The sequence below is a fragment of the Rhamphochromis sp. 'chilingali' genome (assembly GCF_963969265.1).
Source record: "Rhamphochromis sp. 'chilingali' genome assembly, chromosome: 3".
NCBI lineage: Eukaryota > Metazoa > Chordata > Actinopteri > Cichliformes > Cichlidae > Rhamphochromis > Rhamphochromis sp. 'chilingali'.
In genome coordinates this window covers 41,378,214-41,395,071 of record NC_137931.1, presented here as the reverse complement: position 1 = coordinate 41,395,071, position 16,858 = coordinate 41,378,214, and the positions used below count along the sequence as shown (strand labels likewise).

Here is a 16,858-nt window from a genome sequence, read left to right as displayed (position 1 = left end):
AGACTAATTTACACACTTACAGTACATAACCTGGATCCAATTAGGCAGTGAAAACACTCACAGCAGCCTACGCGCATATTAAATTCTGTTTGTATAAATGATCATGAGAGTGTGCGCTTGCTATTGTCTGTTCAAGTTACACGTGTGTCGCAGCAGAACCCTGAGCACACACGACCATAGATCACATTTTAGGCCAGGATCCACTTGGCACCTCTGTTCCCCCAGCCCCAGGGTCATTTCATTGGTTTAATGAATGCTGTACCTTTGCTCGCTGGACGACGTCAGTCTCCTTGATAGACAGCTCTGGGTCCCTCCATTCCTCCAACCTGACACCACCAAGCAGATGGAGCGGAGCCTAAGTGGGCTGCTGCTAGCTTTGCCTTGGCTAATAATATAATAGCCTGGCATTAACCATGTTGAACTAGCCACTGTGCGTAGCGCCAAGCAAATGAGCAGCGCAGCTGGGCCATCATGGCAAGTGGCAGAGCAGACAAAGCCCAGGAGGCACAGAGGCAGAAAAAAAGGTAGTTTAGCACAATCCCTCCAGACGCAGCTTGTGAATATTCATCAGTCAACCTCTCCATCCCCACCTCCCCAAATCCAGCGCTCTCACCAAATGTATTATTCAAAAGAAGCATTTTCACTATTAAATACTATAAATAAGTAATGACATCTGGTAACAGTTTTTGTCTGCTGAATTAATGACAGGAGCACAGTTGAGTATCTTCCAGTGATTGGAGAAATTATTCCTGAAGGTGGATTTTTGTTAAGCCTTCCTTTCCCCTTTGTCTTGCCAGTTCAGTGTGTTGCCTCTTTTGTTAAACTCATTTGGCACATCAGTAAATCTGAATTGGCCCATGTCTCTATCATTCACCTTCTAAAACACCCAAGAGGAGAAGCAAATACTAAGAAGCTGCTTATTTTACCATTATGTCTGCATTTCCTTGCCTGAGCTAATCTTCGGAAAATGAAAAGGTTCCCGTTGGCTCTTTCTGTGGTTTCAGCACTGGACAGCGCCTGAAGAATTGCCTGTTTTGTCTACCTCATTGTTTTTCTTTCCTGCCTAACAAAAACTCAACAGGGTTCCCACATCTTCACGCACATAGTGTACAACTGAAAGACGTCTTACTGAAGGATATCAGCTATAAAATGCTGGAATTATTGTTGTACAGACTGTATCTGTCAGACTCTGATGAGCTGGTAAATAATAATAATAGATACTTTATTGATCCCCATGGGGAAATTACTTGTTTTTCTCTGCATTTGACCCATTCACTCAGTGAAGCAGTGGGCAGCCCACTAAGAAGGCGCCCGGGGAGCAGTGTGTAGGGACGGTACCTTGCTCAGGGGTACCTCAGGGTAGCCGTTAAGTGGATTCGAACCGCCGACCTTCCGATCATGGGGCGACCACTTTACCTACTGAGCTATCCCTGCCCCTAAAACAAACAGGGAGTGCTTGGAAAGCCTACAGATGGTCAATGTTTTCCACTCATGTGTGCTCCATTTCCCAAAGGAGAAACCCACATTTTTGTTGTATGTGACAACAAAAGTGTTCGATTTTAATCTGTAGCGGTACAGAGGAGTCCCCTGGATCTGCTCGTTGATTTCCAGACAGGAAGATCATAACTAAAGTTTGAGAAACACAAGACATAAGTGGGGAGAACAATAAGAAGGACGTCTTGTTACCAAGAGTGATTTCTGTCTGTCTTCCTCTACTTTAGCCTGCCGCCTGGATTCTACACAGTGGGGCTATTTATGAAGCCGAGGCACCAGTATGATACTTATAAAGCCCTCCTCGCTAATAACAGATCTAGCTCTGGGGTTCCTGAAACCAATCACAGGGATTTATGGGAGAGAATTGGAAAGTAGTAAAATTAATTTTATTCAGAACCTTTGCACCCAGGTTAAGCTTATCCATGCACGCTGCTGCCAGGTGGGGAGCACATTATTCTAGTTCTGCAGCTGTTGATATTGGTTAGCACTTTTGAGCCACACAAAATAAGACACAATGTGATTTTCCCTGCTTGGTGTTATTCACGCAAATGTTGAAAAACTATTATGTTCAGTAGTCCTTAGTGCATGATTTCTGGAAAATTATTTGGCTTCAGAAGGTTTCTTGTTGGTTTATTTTGTCATTGTAAAAAAAAATAATAAATCAGTTCCGCTTTTTATTCTGTTCCCCATCCAGGAAAAAATAGGTTTCTGTAACCCTCCTGTCTGTCTCCCTAGAGGCAAAGAACTGTGAATCATATTTTTCTTAAAGGTTTTTATTGTTGTGGTAATATTGGCTTTTACTCTTGTTCACAGTTCTTCTGATGAAGCAGCTCTGCTCATTTTAATGAATCCAGACGCTCTCACAAATTAGATTAAAATATAACCGTCTTGGACTATGACAATCACATAAAAGTCACTCTAAAAATATAGTCTAAACTTTAATATGTAAATCTACTCTGACAGAAAGACCAAACCAAGCCTTCTTATGTTGTGTTTTATAGGGTGTGATCAAAAATATTTTCTACCTGGGATGTACCAGTTACTTAAATCCCTCCTTTTCCCACCATAACACTATTTAGGAATTTTGCATCCACCATTTGCTCTTCTTCTAATATGAAATTCGGTTGAGTCATTCACTTACTTTTTGGTTGCACATCACCTGCTGCTCATATCTCCTCCTTCACAGCTTGGTTGTAATTGATGACGTTTTTGTTTTTTGCCTGTGTGGTGAAACAGATTAGTTTCCACTTTTAACAGTTTCCTTCATATTTTGCAAAGTATCAAACTTTGTTGGAGGTCTGACCTCTTGTATCCCAGCCACTTCCTGTTATTGAAGTAGCTCCCTTTTTTAGGTACTTGGATTTTAGGTAATTGGATGCTGAAATGCTGGACTCGCTCTTAGGCATGTTTGGGCTTGTGTTGTTGTTGTGGATAGTAGGGAACATAACGCATGGCATTACTATATCACTGAAAGCATAATACTGTTTATACAGTAAGTGTACGGTATGAGGAGGTGGCATTTGGACTCCTGGTTTAGAGGAACTGATTTAATCAATTTTTTGGGAAGAGAAGAACTCATTTTCCCAGTGTTCGTGGGATTGCTAGCAAGATCACAGCTTGTTTAAAGAACAATTTTCAATTCAAATAGCTTTTCCTGTTTATTTTTCCAAAGCACTGATCAAACAAAGAAATAAAATCTCTGTTGTCTGCTGTCCAAATCATGACGAAACCAAGTTACTCACCGGGTCATCCAATTTGTCACACTACATGTGGAGGTCCATTTTTGTGGTTGCAAATTTTAATGTACAAGGCTGTTAAACAATTACCGAGTTGCGGCTTTGCACAGACTCTCTGCAGGCCAATTCCCCTCAGCGCTTAGAGTAGCTTTTCAGTTCTGCTCTGGCAAATTCAAAATGAGCTGCTGGGGTGCATACCAGTACTGTTTTGTAATTAACTGTCACACTGCTAAATTAATAGAGAAGAAAATAAAGCATGGAAAATGCAGAAAATGAAGAGCCCTTGCTGCAGTCACTCAATCTTTAGTCAGACAGGAATTACATTAATCAGCCGTTTTTCTTTATGTCAAAGTGTAAATCTTCAACCCCAACATCTGGTTTCTCTGTCATTGAGGCTTCCTGCATCCCTGCCTCTTGCATCCAACAAAAAGCCACATTCAGTTTGTGCCCCTTATGTTCTCTCCCCATCCACTCTTTCTGGGATTTTTTCCCCACAGCTGTAATTAAAGGGGCTGTCTCTCTGACTTTCTAACTGTCCTAATAATTACACATTGGTGCAGAAGTGCTGGAGCCCTCCGGATTGCTCCTGGACCTCTTTGATAAATTTGGCAACTGCTCCCAGAGCTGTTGCTGGGGCACCTCTAGTGACTGTGAATGCCCGTGACTTGGTGGATCTGTGTGTGATAGAAAGGTTGGTGTGAGATCACTGCCACTGTATCCCCAAGCGTTCAGTTCTCTGCAGAGATTGATTGGGGTTGCTGTTTGTGATGGACCCTTCTGTGTGCACTCTTGTTTGCACTGCAAAGGGGTTTCTGCAGCTGCACTGAGGACTGTGTGTGATTATGTGCACACATTCATTACCAGATCATCCGCATTTTAGTCTGACTCTTCTTATCTGTTTTGACTTGCTCCAGCCGTTACATTGGAGTCCATTGGCTTCGTGGATAGCAGCCAGGAAAACGGTGCATAATAATTGTAGTAAAATGTCTCTTCTCACTGGTGTCCTCTTTTTGCTTTAATGTGTGTTGGGACATATGGTTTCATAATGCTTGACTATCCAAATGCCTGCCACCCCCTCCCGTGGTCAGAAGCACACATGCAAACCCTCTAGACAAAGAAAAACACAGAGATTCTCTTTGCTCACTTCAGGTATTTGAGGCCAAGCTCTAATTGGACCTTGTCTTAGTCTGACCTTCATTGTTTTCACAGAGAAAAGATCGCAGAGAGACATTCCTCTCCTCTCCATGTCAAACTATCAGGCTCAACAGTAAGGAGGCATGTTAAAGCAACCTTTAGCTGCCACCCAAAGCTTCTCCAAAAGGGTCAGCGCTGTCTGAAGCTTTGGAGTTTATTTCTTAGCACTCTCCTCGGTAGGTAGTCAGTGTGTGTGTGTGTGTGTGCCTTTTGATTGTTATATGCACATTTTGTGTGTGTCTTGCCTGCGACTGCAACAAGACAAGCACCCAAGAATTGCAAGTTTCAAATAGTGAGTCGGCTTTCGAGTTCGTGATGTGATTTACCACTGAGCCATTAGCAGTCAAGCTGGGTATGCTTCAGGTGTTCTCAGAGGGAATGGGAAAAGAAATACTCCCCACTGCACTGCACACTGATTTTAAAAGCTCCCTTGTGATTTATTAGGAAAACACCCGCAATCACTTCACTGCCTTAGAACGTATAGATGCAGAGTGTGCACACAATCGCAAGCTCGCATGCTGAAGTAGCAGGAGAGCAATTTGGGGCGGATTTTAAGTGGCCATTGGAGATTCACAGTAAATCACTAGATTTTCTCTTCTCTGAGCTCTAAATGTCCTGTCATCGTAATGCTTTGGTAGGTGCTTTACAGAGCTGCTTGTGCCAATATCTACATGTTTTTGCTGTCTACTCCCACTTGGGGTACGGCAATATATCATATAACCTTTAATGTGAGCTACTCTTGTTTTCGTTTGTGCTCCCCCGTCGATCCTTTAGCTTTTGCTGTGCTGTGGAGAAGACAGATGTCTTAATGTTCATTAATTTCTTTGCAGTGGTGAGAAACTGAAAAGTCAAAATTGTTCACTGTTTCTGCTTTTCATTCATTCCACAATAATCTTTCGGTCTTTGTTTCTTTTATCTTCTTTGTCTTTATTGTTACTCCTGCTATGATTGTTCCCTTTCCAAGTTTTAGACCAACTGCCATTTCAGCCAGTGGGTAGCATCATCACTGCTGGGTAATACTCCAAGTACGTGTCTGTTAAGATGCTACCAGAACCAATTCTTACAATAACTTTTTTCTAAATTTCAGCATTCAGAATTGTTTTTTTAATTACTGTTTTTTGTACTGTAGGTGACATTAGCAGTGTACATACCAAGTCTGCAGTTCCTCCAGAGCTGTTGGGGGCAGCATAAGTTTACAGGTGTTCTTGTCTGACTTTACATCCTGAAGAAGGAGGAAATTTGCAAATCAGGGATAAGCTGGATTGGCTTGTGTTACTGCAAAATTGGGCTGACTGAATACCAAGTAAATACAGGGCCAGTATAATAGATACCCCCCCCCCCCCCCAAAAAACAAACAAACAAACAAACAAACAAACAAACAAACAAACAAACAAACAAACAAACAAACAAACAAATGAATTTCTGAATGTGTTTTATAATCAGTGTGCTGAAGTACCAATTATGATGACTAATAACGCTTTGAAAATTACCTTTGATTAATGCAGATCTGACATGAGTCATGACTGAATCATCATTTTCACCACTATATGAGCTACCTGGTTATTCTTTGCTTCTCTTAAAGGACTTTGCTAGTGGGCAGATAAACCCAGTCGGGTCGACCTGGGTTTATCTGAAAGATTCCCTCAGATTTTCTTCACTCCAGCAAAAAAATTTTATTTTTTTTTTAAAAAGTTCCAAAGTTTTCATGTTTTTTCGTATATTTCTATAAATTGGTTTTGCTACCTCAGTAGAGAATTTCTTTCTGCATCGTTTGGGAAATTTTCTTATACAGCTGCAACATATCTCCACGTGATGCTCCTTTTTTTCACTCACTGAAGCTTGCATCTGTCTGCTTAGTGCAACTGAGTCACATGGAGATAGCAAAACACAGCCGAGGACGGGGAGGGGGTGCTTGCATAAGGGAAGTTTGCACAGACATGTGTACTGTTTGATGAAATGGGAACAACGTACTGAACATAGCTGAGAGAAACAAACGAAAGCATTGATCCTATCGTGCTAGCATCAATCTGACACCAGTTCAATGTTGGTATTGAGACTATCAGAAATACTACACATGGACTCTCAGAATAGCTCTGCCTGGATGTCATTCATATCCCAAAATACAAGTTACCATTTCGTTGGAGGCAGAGGGCATTGCCATTGTGAAATCATGCATGATTCCTAAGTTAAAAGGTTTTTAATGGATAATGTTTTATCAACCAATGGAAGCCTATCCAGGAACCATGTAATGTTAACATTTTATGGCTTTCCATCACCGTCTCATTGATTTTGAATGGTTAAACATTTAAAACTTTTTACTGAAGGAGTTTATCAAAGTCAAAGTAAACTTTATTGTCATCTCTGCTATATACAGTACAGTATATATAGAGACGAGACGACAAGGCTCCGGTTCCATTCAGTGCAAAAAACAACAATAAATCTAATTGTAAGAAATAAATATACTCTTTAAGACTAAGGTAAGGGGAGTCAATATGCACTTAAACTAAAAAGGATCAGTCACAGTCTAGCTTTACAATTTACAACTGAGATTTAAAGTGACCTTGAAGTGGTTTAAAGAACATGGGATAATATGATTCTTTATATTTCATTCTGGTAAAAGAATTGGTTATTGAGTAATGTGTAATTCTACTTGTACGAGTATCAGCTGGTATTTCTGGTATCATTCCCAGTCTTTGTAGTCTCTACATTGCTAACACTTTATTACAGGCATTGTAAATTAAATAAATAGTAAGGCTTTTTTTAAAACTGTTGACACATAATCAAATTATAATTAATAATGTTTACTGATTTGCTTATGACATAAACATAGATTGACTCATGCTTACTATTTATAATTAATTATCATTTGATTGTTTACAAATGAAAGAAGTCTTATATAAACTTATATTTTATTAACTGCCAATGCACAATTTATGAACAATAGTTGTTATAACCTGCTACTGATTTCCCATAATCCTTTCCACATAGATGGAGAGCTAATGGATATTGTAAAGAATGTGTCTAACTGATTATGCATAATGTGTGTTGTGTTTAGTACGACTACTACAAACATATTATATCTCCACACAAGGAAATCATTGATTCTTTCTTCCTCCTGCTTTTTTTTTGCATCTCGCTGAATCAAGGTCACATTTGAACTTTAGCACGTTTAAGAGGCCAATCCTGCAATCACGCTTCCTGATTGGGGTGTTTATTCTCAATCAAGATCTCAGGAAGGCCAACATCTTTAACAGCCCATCATCACACCTCACAGCAATCACAGCATTTGTCATTTCTTGTCTATTACTACAAACACCCTTAATTGGCTGCTGTATCTCCCTGGACCACGCTGCCGCTACCGCTGCTGCTGCTGATGAAGTCACTCAGGATTAATAGCCCTTTTTCATAATGCAGACTCTGAAATTAGCTCTGTAAATGAATTCTCAAGATTATGGCTTGGCTGCAGTTTTTGTTTTATTTGATTTTAAATTGTGTTTTTTTAAAAGGTCTTGCTCCAGTTCATTATGGGTTTTATGTTCCCCCTGACCTGGCTGACCTTAAGCTTTGGCCGAGCTCTGTTTTAAACTGCTTGCCTGTGTGCTGTCCAACACCAGTGTTTGTCCGAGCAGCTTTGCCTTTTCCTAAAGCCAGGAGCTCGGGCTGCTCATCTTGTCACTACCGTGGATCCAACTGCCAGCTCCTCAGGCCCCCAGTGACATCTGCTCTTTGCATTTGGCTGCCAGATAAATGAGGTGTTTGCTTTTCTTTGGCACATCAGTACCTTTTGGAAGGTCATTGAGGGTGATTTCACCAGGGAAAGTGAACACTGTTGATATTAAAGGACAAGTAGTTCTGAATGTGTTAGCCCATTAAACACAAATCATATACGCTATAGGTTACTGCCAGCCATTTCCCAAAGGCGACTAGGTATTTACATAAATTTCTTTGCTTTACCTATCCCACAGCAAAGTGAATATTTCTTGATGTTAGTAATCCATCAGGGTGAGCATTAAGTTCATGAAACCTCTTTGTGTCCAACCTCTTTTGTTCCATTTGTTGAAGGTTGCAGGCTGTAGATTTTGTAGCTACTGAAAACTACCAGAAATACAGTAGAATTCTCAATCCTCTCAAATTTATCAGAATGATTAATCCCCTACCCCTCTCACAAGTTTGTAGTCCCTTCCCACAGTAAAGTGAAGTTTTCAAGATCAAAAGAGCTTCTATTGGAGACTTCAGTTAAAAGAAAGGAAATGAAAAGCTTCTTCGATATCTGACCATTACTTTAAGTAACATGCAGTATTCACATTTCTCACCAGGCGTCAAGACCAGGCATTAGTGGCAGTTTGTTCATTCTGTCCCATTTAGGAAATGCTTTTACTGGTGAAAAAATTATACCCACAAACAGGAGCAGTCTAGTATTACCATTTTTGTGAATGTGTCAACGTTACACTCAAACCGCAGCTGATGAACAGCCTTGCAGAGCTGCTAGTGCTTTTTGTTGTTTTTATATGACTGGGAAATGCATGATAGCAAGCTCTGACAGTCATACAAGCAAAGCCAAGGCAAAGTACAGGGTGTACTGGTTTAGGAAGAAGTTTAGAAAGAAGTTTAATGTGAAAGCACATGAGTGTTTAGTTTTAAAAGAAAAAGTCTTAAAAGAAAAAAAATCAGGATAGGATTCGAGATAGTTACCTTGATGTCTGATGAATGTCTTACAGACAAAAACATTTATTATATAATGTATTATATTAATACAGTTATTACGGATTGTTATAGATAATGTGAATCTGTAATTCACGTTAAAAAAAACCCTCAAGCAGAGAACTTGAGCAACCCCAGACAAAGGTAGCATGTCTAAGTCTCCTTATGTACACAAAACATATCAAATTTAAAGCTGCAAATTTCTCATCTCTCCCTTTGACATGCCAGTGCTGCTACCATCCATTGTTGGCTGCTGTTTCAGCTCCTCTACCACCTCAACATCCACTCAGGCTCCATGTGAATAATTACTCATCATTCCCCAATTTTATATGTAACATATTTGCAGCGACACGCTTGGCACCTAGATGCCAAACTCTAATTATGTTCCTCTGCTGTAATCATTTCAACTGTAAGATGTCTGTCTAAACTATGCTTCTTGCTTTCTTTTGCTCATGTACTGCAGTTAGCTGGCATGCAGCATCGGTCTCTGGCTTCAGAAGTCAGATTCAAAGCTCCCAGAAAATTGAAAAGGAAAAGAAATGTGATATACAAAACCACAAACATGTTTAGAGGATATCTTTTCTGTTAATGGGTCAGACTGGTCGAAGCCCAGTGTATCCAGCTCACGAATCTGTCTCAAGGAATACACTAAATCTCTTTATTATGCCAGTGCCTTCTGCCTGCACATCTTTCTCAGTAGGCAAATGTTTTGTATTCTTTTACTTCTCTCTACCACACCGATCCTCCGCTCATCCATTTATAGACAGCTCTGTATTTGCCCTCCCTCTTCTGATTCTTTCAAGTAAATCCTCCCATGATCATTTACTTAACATAGCTCCTACTCAGACCCCCCATCACTTCACCCAGCCTCTGCATGGAAATGTGCTTTGAATTAGCGCCAAGTGTTTGTTTTTCCTCTTTCAGTAAACATTGTTTGATGAGATAAATTAGCTTTGCCATGCCTTCTTCTTTAGAGCAAAGGTACGCCACAGGAACAAGAGTGCGTCACACACACTCCGTGAAGCTTTAAATTCCCTCATACAGATCACCGTCACCTTTGATTAGCTTTGAATTTTCTCTTGTGTCTCATTTAGGACTTCTCTTTCCTCAGTGCTTTTTGTGGCCACTGTGTAACATGTAAATCTTCCTTCCTTGATCTCAAACCTCGGTTTGCAGCCAGCTTCCACTATGACTCATTTTGCTGGAGTGCCTACTTTTATGTTCACTGTCATTAATTATACAGTACCTACGTAAGTACCGTGCATAATTATCTCACAGCCTCAACATGGAAATGTCTTGTTGCTGTTCCTGTTCCATATGGGAGTTATTTGTCAAGATGCAAAACAAAATGTTATAAAGAAAGACACTTGTGTTATTTACCTCTTATGCACTGTAAATGAATGAAATTACACAAGAAAATGATGTAGTAAAAATAGTTCCTTAACTTCAAAAGGCACTTTTCCCAAAATCTAAATATTTTTCATTCTTTTAGATCTTATTTCTCTATAAATATTATTGTCGCAACATATATTGCATCTTTTCCACTAGTTTTCACAGTCTTTTACCACTGTCTATAACTATAACAAGTAGTATTTTCATTGCCCGACAGCATGGCACATCCCACCTCTTTGACTTTTTCTTTTGTCAGGTTATAGAGATTCATCTTGTAGCTGTCAGAATGAATGAGGTGAAACATATGTTTGAGGTAGAAAATGTCCAGTCCGTATCTGGACAATCTTTTCCATATAAATATTATATTTAAAGGATAAAAAAAATATTGCTCTAAAAGTTTTACTTAGGGAGTAAGAGAAACATCAAAAGAAATAACTGCCAAAAGACTCCTGAGTCCAGGGCATCACTACAAATTCACTTAACATGCTTAGTATAGTTGAAGGACTAGTGTGGTGTTTTGGAAAATACACCTGAGGTGGCTGCTTGCAGGTTAGATGAGAATACTGATTAGGATACAGTCAATTAGACTGGAAGAAGGTTGCACCTCATATTTTGTTTCCAGGTACAGGTAAACACATTCTGGCAACCCACTGGTTAGTCCGCCACAAAAACACCGATGACACATGTGGGATGGTTGAAGAGTCCAGGCTCAGTTATGTAGGTAATCTTCTGATGTATTTGCCACCACTTCATATCTTAAATAATGCTCACTGGTAGCTTCTTCAATGATGTGTCTCAAAGTTGTACTAAGTTACTTAACTGAATGTTATTTCACCTCTAATTGCTACAAGCTTCTAAATTTCATTTAGGACTTCAAGTTCTGTCCAAACAAATGAAGCATGAGGACTTTGAAATGCTAAATAATCATTTTTTAGCTCTTACAACCACAGCGGCTTAAACTTGGGTGGCCAAGAGAACCTGGACTGCAAAGGGACTGCATGTGGAAACTGGAAAGCTTCAGGTGTCTCCACATATCTAGTGTAGCCATATGTTTAATCTGTTTATAATGATTAAACTAAATATGATTCAACCCAAGGATACTGATGATTGACATGAGCAGGTGGTAAATACATTAGAGGATTACCCAGGCAACTGTAGCCTGGAATGCCCACTAGCTATAAGTGGTCAGCAACAAAATAATGGGCATAGAGCAAATCCCACATATACTTAATTTTTTTAACTCTTCGGATTGAGCCGGAATACGTTTTTAGTTCTGTCTCCTGACAAATACAGGTTAGTAGGAAACACCCTCAAAGAGCAGCATGAAATTACATGTATCCAACAATAATGACTCATATGATGCAATTCGTGCATAATTTACATTTCTACTGTGCTTATTTCACGGTTACAACATCCACCTGCTTCTCAGAGTTACTCTTTTTGAGAGAAATTCATCCACCTATGAAACAGGATTTCTGTTCTGACACTACTCTGATGGGATTAGCGCTGTTCAAATGTGCAAAATACTCAATTTATCAAGAAGCCAACAACTGGGAATCATGTGAAATTAGAAATGAAATGCTGTCTCTCATATAAACCTGTACCAAATAAAGACTTGGATCTCTTTCTGCAAATAGGGTGCATAAAGACCTAGCCACTATTTGAGCATTTACAGTATTTATGGGGCACATGTAGTATAAGATACATAAACCTTGTGATTGAAATTCTGAAGATGTTATAGTCTTCCTTGTCATTTGTTGCACAAGCCTATTGGCATCACACTTTCTTCTCTTCCTTCCACCTGTGCCTCTCAACATTGCAACACTTTGGCTTTCTCTCAGTCAGCTGTTATGATATGTTGTGACACTTTCCCCTCAAGTAATTGTGTGTGAAGGAGATGTCGCTGAACTTGAACTGCTATCACGGCCATATTACTCCCACCAAAAGCAGAAGAATACAGTAGCTTTGTTTCTTTGTAACTTTACCTCCCCTTTGACTTAATCTTTTCACCACTTTTCATTCACCAGGTGGTGGGTCAAAACCATCAACGGAGAAGTAAAAAAAGAAAAAGAAAAAAGGGAACAAAAAAGGAGGAAAATGGGAAAATGTAGAAATGGTTATTTGCAACGAGATTTTGAGGAACTGCTGAGTTCACCCCACAATCAAATATAAATGTTTTCCCTCTGAGTGGTAGTGCCAGATTTACATTTAGATTGTTTTAGCGTGAGATGTACAGCATTGGAGATATCGTCTTTTTAAATGTTGGTGCTCCCTCTGATATGTAGTAGAGCTAACTGGCAGCAATGTCAGTGCACCAAAAGTCATGTTTTGTGTTCCTCAAAAAAAGAAAAAAATCCACAAATGTTGTTACGTTAGCTTCATGAACTATTAGTGTGAAAACTATAAAGTGTGAAAAGAAGCTCATGCTAACACAAGCGTGGCAATGCTAAACTTCTGCACAAAGACAGAAGACAATGTTGCTGAGCTTTTAATTTTTGGGTACTTGAGCAATACAAAGCAAGGGGACTTAGTTTCATTATAATCAAGGCAAGGCAGACACCTCTATAGCTGAGAATCCAAAAACTGGGCAATACACATCAATACAGGCGAATGGAAAATACATACTTTTAATTTTCAGTTATCGAAAGAAAATCATGTTAGAGAATAATTATAGAATAATTGAAGATGTGGAGCAGCTATTAAAATCAAATGTGTCCCTAAGCTGCCAGTGCTGTATCCTGAGGAAGACAGGTAATGGGCGGCGGTCGGGGGGATGAGAGGCATCCGCTGCTTGAACAGTTGGCTACACTGACAGGACAGCATCCATCAGGGCTTCATGGATGACGGCAAGTTACCAGGTACGAGCCCAGAGAGAGTGAAAGAGCTGGCCGCATTGACAAACACACATTCACAAATCTTATCCCAATATTTACCCATCATTGCTTGTGAAATATGAAATGTGGGTTGTTTATCCTGAAGGTAATAACCAACCATGTCCGTAATTTGCCTCAGTTGGTGTAGAGGGAACTATTATTTGATGCATGACTCCACCTCGGAATTGCAGATCATGCCTATGAAGTCCCACTACAGTGGTAATGCAGGAGGACAGCTGAGAGCCTGTGGCTGTGTGTGGTCGTGATGAGATGTGTAATTATCCAAAGCAGCCTGACAAAGTGCTGCAGGTGCATGAGAGATGAAAGGAAATGAGCCAGGAGAGAGGTCAGGCAAAGAGGAGAGGAGTAGTTATTGTAGCCTGCAAAATTCAAGGTTGATCCAGTTTGGTGAAGTCATGCAATGATATATTGTTTTTTAGTCTTTATGTCAGCGAATTCAATACTCTCTTGCTACGTGCTCGAGTCAAAGCATTTCTCATTCAGTCTGGAAATACAGTGCTTTGATAACCACTGCTGAGGATGACTATCAAGGCTACAGTATGAATCAGGTACTTTGTTTGCACTGCCAAGAGTCCAGGTGGAAGAGGTGGAGGTTAACATCACCAATCAGGGTAATTAATTGCTCCAATTTAGTCATTAAGTGTTGAGCTGGAACCGATAGCTGACACCTGCAGGGTGTCTGAGAGAGTCACAAAGAGAAATGATAGGGGGAACTGGAACAGTGGGATGGAGGGACAGGAGAAAGGTAGTGACTGTATCGTTTTAAAAATAAAGGGAAGTATATAAGCTAAAAATGAATGCAAATGACCTATTCTCGTAAATTGAGTGATATTACTACAAGAAACCTGTATTGATTTGTTATGTAGCTCATTTTGGCAGCAGTTTAAAATTCAGTGGCAGTTCATAGGTGGTTTGTGTGTGTGTGTGTGTGTGTGTGTGTGTGTGTGTGTGTGTGTGTGTGTGTGTGTGGGTCTGTGGCCACTGAGGTAAATTCTGACAGGCCCCTGGAGTGACACCTTCACTGGTTCTGCTTCTGCCAAGACACTCATCAGTGATCCCACGGAGAGGGAGGAACAGAGCAGAAAATTGGAAGGCAAGAGAGAAAGAAAAAAGTTAGAGGAGAGGCAGAAATGTGTACAAAAGAAAATCTAGGCAAAGAGAACAAATGGCAAAAAGTTTAAAAAAAAAAAGATGGCGTAGCTATTAATCTGCAGAAAGACTTTTAGAATAGCACAAAAAATACATATAATTTTAGGCTTCTGAAAAAGTGCAATTATAAAATGAGACTTTCCTGATTGGAATCTTGATTTAAATTCAGCTCAAGTAAAAAAAATACTTAAACTCTGTAAAATCTGCTTCCCAAATAGTTATAATAAAGCCACAATAGAGGCCACATAACATTTCCTGTAATTTTACCTAGGTCATTGTGGTTAAACGGTACAAAAACAAAAGGTTGCAAAGACTGAAATTCTCACATGAAATCCACTGAACTCTAATTAAGTTTTGTTTTGTTGCAAGCACATCTAAACGGAAACGTTTCAATAAGATAACCACAATTTGTGGCTTAAGCTCATTTTTACAATGGAGACCAAAGTGGTATGGATGTTCTCATTAGATTGTGAGAAACAAAAGCAATAATTTCTCACAAATTCAGACTATTCTTTGAGTTGTTGCGTAAAGCATTTGGGTAAAGAAATACAGATAGAGAAAGAGCAATGGGAATTAAGCACCCAGTGAGTGGGGTGTCATCCAGAAAAGGCTTTCCATCCCTGTCTGTTCTGTACAAGTAGGTTTTCGTGCAACAGATGGTCCAAGCAAAGCTAGCCAGCCACTTTTTACCTCAACTTTTAAATAATTTCTCACTCTTACAGTCTTTTCCTCTACTTCCCAAGTTGCCTTGACCTTTTCTTCATCGCTTTCTTATTCCTCCCTCGCTTTCAAAATGCTTCTAGAGCTCCTTCACCTGCTTTCATTGTCTTCAGCAGTGCCTGCTCTGTAAATCCAGTGTTTCTTCTTGGGTTCCAGTGCTGAGTAATTACAGCACAGGCTGGAGGAGGTTACGTTTGCCACACCAGCACTCTTTTTCTCTGATATTCAAATGAGCTTTTGCGTCCTCATTTGTCATCTGTTCGATGTTGCGTGCACGCGCGTGTGCTTACATGTTTGTGTACGTTGCGTCTCATCTCTTATTTAGTGAACGTCGGTGAGGTGAGAAATTAGAAACGGGGCTGATTAATTCCTGGAAAAAAGGAATTAAAGGGTTCTTCCCTGCCATCCTCTTTGTGGAGGAGCTGGGATTTACCTGCAGTGTGATTGAAGGTGGCTGCTCTGCGCTGCCACTGTCATTAATAATCACCAGCCTTCAGAAAGATTCATGCTGCCATGTGCTAGTTGGTTCAAAACACTTAGCCATTACACATGACACCGAGGGCTTGATAAATGACAGGCTAATAGCTCTCCATTCCAGCACCAAAGCTGTGGGACAACAATAAGAACCATTAAGCTTTTATCAAAAAGATTACAAGAACAGGTTACAATTCAACAAAAGTGGCAGCTTGTCAGAAAACTGAACAAAAATGAATGACTGTAATGGAAAATTAGTACAGCTTGGTTTATTCTCTATTTGTTTGGCTGGTATTGTAATAAATTTTAAAAAGAATCAGAGGCTGTGCATTTCTCGTTTGGGGCCTGTGTGCTTGGAATGAATATTACTGGGGAGAACACAGGCGCTGTTGACTCATAAGCAAGAAGCATCTTTCTGATGGAATGGCTTTGCTTCTGTGATGCTCTCATTTAGTCAGCTCACAGAGTAAAACCTTTAAAGCCCCCCTACTCCACTTCTTCTTCTCATGTACAGGGAAAAATATAATAAATGTGATCAAATTTACAGGTTGCTAACAGTGTTCTCTCCTGTAAAGCAGGTTAATTTGTCTCCAATAAAGAAGCAGTCGGAGCAAAATCGCTTTATTACTTTAGATTCAGGATGGAGTGCCTTAGTTTTTTTTGTTCTTGACTTTTTTCTGAAGGTGTATTCAGCGGAGATGAATAAGCACTTCATGGCTGGCTCTAATTTTTAAAAATTACATATTAGTAACGGCCTCAAGGATATAACTGAAACAACCACCTGTAGTGTAAGAGAAATACAATGGCACTTATATATTGGAGGGCATAAAGTATTTCCATGCTTAAATTTTGCAGGTTGCACGGGAAGCTTTTGGGATCCAAAGTCTGTCAATTACTGACAAAAACGTGATAGAACTGAACTGATCAAAGGCTGTCCTGATGTAGTCTGGCCTCTTTGTTCCTTTCTCAAGGGATGGGGGAAGGGGTTGTATTGATGCTCTGCTGCGACTTCACATTCAAAAGGCTTCTCTCCAGACCAGAAAGCAAACAGAAATTCAATGCATATGCTGAAGACCAACGCACATGCACAGTCACAGACATACA

The 16,858-nt window shown here is 39.9% G+C and overlaps 1 protein-coding gene across 3 annotated transcripts in view; it reads left to right on the top strand.

Moving 5' to 3' along the window:
• Positions 1-16,858, top strand: part of ncanb (neurocan b) — a 174,660-nt gene that overhangs the window by 2,968 nt on the left and 154,834 nt on the right. The window lies entirely within an intron of this gene.